General features: G+C 58.3%; 1 long non-coding RNA gene across 1 annotated transcript in view; it reads right to left on the bottom strand.

The window, feature by feature from the left end:
• Positions 1 to 348: 348 nt before the first annotated feature.
• The window catches only part of LOC111828383, a 3,812-nt gene continuing 2,310 nt past the window's right edge, over positions 349 to 1,850 (bottom strand). Inside the window, exon 2 of the long non-coding RNA XR_002832252.1 lies at positions 349 to 588. This is a non-coding gene — a long non-coding RNA (uncharacterized LOC111828383). The remainder of the gene's footprint in view (positions 589 to 1,850) is intronic.

The raw sequence follows: 1,850 nt of genomic DNA, 5'->3' as shown, positions 1-1,850 counted from the left end.
CGAGGGCAGCTGCTTCGCACTGCTGAGCCCCACCCCGTGCTGGCCGCCGAGGTGCTCAGGAAAGCTTAGCGAATGGATGAATCAAAGATTTTTTAAATTATTATTTTTTTATTTTTTAGTGGAAGCAAAGTTTACTGAGAGAAGCCAGTCCTGGGAAGGGTGCAGCTGGGGTTCCGGGAGAGCCCAAAGCAGGCCAGTGGCCAGAGTTGCAGCCGGTGTAGTTCAGCCCCCGAGCTCATTCCAGCCCATCCGTCCATGTGTGGGGTCCCACATGGCCATTAGCCACCGGGGCCAGGAACCCAGGCGCCAGGGACAGAAGGAAAAACGAATCAAAGATTTTGCTGTCTCTTGTGGGTATAAGGTGGGGGGTGGGAGGGGTGTGGTTTGAAGACCCAGTCCTAGATGGTGAGGCTGAGGAGCAGTAGGGACGAAGCTTAGAATCAGGTCCCGGGGACTGTCTGGGCCGTGCGGTCTCTATTTGGCTGGACTGGAGGGTTTCGGTTCTTCTCTGCTCTGCCCTCACTCCTGGAGGCCCGGCCTGGGAGCCGTCTGCCTGTGTGGCTTCCACATCCTGGCACGAAGCCAGGCCTGTGTGTGGTGGGAGAGGTTTTTGAACCGGGGGCACGACCCAAATTTGGGGACTTCTTCTGTCACCAAGAACTGGCACCAAACTTCATTCCAAAGCTGGCCCCTCCCTGCCTACGGCCCTCACTGTCCCCACTGAGGTCCTAGATAAGCCAGACCCCCTACCCTTTGGAACCGCCCTTCCTTCCTGGGCTTTAAAATTCAGTTCCAAACTCACTTCTTTGAGGACGAGCAATGGAGTGAATGCCAGACCTGTTCACCTCAGGACCCCGGTACTACCCTCCTCACCCCATGACTCTGGGTGATGTCCACGCTCTTTGGGTGAACTTGAGCTCCTGTGAGCCAGTGGAGGGTAGCCAAGGACTGGGAGGCAGAGCTGGGCTTGACTCTTGTGCCAACACCTCCAGCTGTGTGACCTTGAGCAGGTGCATGCATGTCTCTGGGCTTCCTGGTCAGTAACATGGGAGCTCATTGCTCAGTGGAGGAGGATGTGATGAGACTGGATTGACGAGGCCACAAACACTGTGCATGGTGCTCCCTCCCATCCTTCAGGACGGCTCAGATGTCACCGCCTCTGAGAGTCCTCCCTGACTCCATCCCAGGCCCCGGCTGCCTGCCTTACCTGGCCTCATTTCCCTTCAAGCCTTATCTCTCCCTGTTTGCCTGTTTATCATCTGTCTACCGTCTACTTAGAAGGCCAGGTCTATGAGGGTAGAGGTTTTCTATACTACTAGTGGCCCGGTGCACAAAATTCGTGCACGGCAGGGGGGTGTCCCTCAGCCCGGCCTTCACCTCTCCAATCTGGGACCCCTCGGGGAACTGCTGGTTTAGGCCCGATCCCGGGCCTCTTGAAATCCAGGACTGCTGGCTCCTAATCGCTCACCTGCCTGCCTGCCTTCGCCCCTAACCACTCTGCCTGCTGGCCTGCTCGCCCCCAACTGCCCCCTCACCAGCCTGCTCGCCCCCAACTGCCACCCCCTGCCAGCCAGCTTGCCCTCAACTGTCCCCCCTTGCCGGCCTGGTCACCCCCAATTGCCATCCCCTGCCGGCCAGCTCGCCCCCACCTGCCACCCCTGCCTGCCTGCTCGCTCCCAACTGCCTCCCCCCTGGCCGGCCTGCTTGCCCCTACTTGCCACTCCTGCCTGCGTGCTCACATCCAACTGGGTGACGAGGTGAAGGTAGTTGTCTGTAAATGGGTAGAGGGAGACAGTATTACGATACAAGTTAGTGTAAGAGAGCACTAGCGATGGGAGTCCAACGACTGT

The sequence above is a fragment of the Myotis lucifugus genome, unplaced genomic scaffold (genome assembly GCF_000147115.1).
Source record: "Myotis lucifugus unplaced genomic scaffold, Myoluc2.0 scaffold_347, whole genome shotgun sequence".
Taxonomy (NCBI): domain Eukaryota; kingdom Metazoa; phylum Chordata; class Mammalia; order Chiroptera; family Vespertilionidae; genus Myotis; species Myotis lucifugus.
Note: the sequence above shows the minus strand (reverse complement) of the source record. Positions and strands in the feature narration are given on the sequence as shown.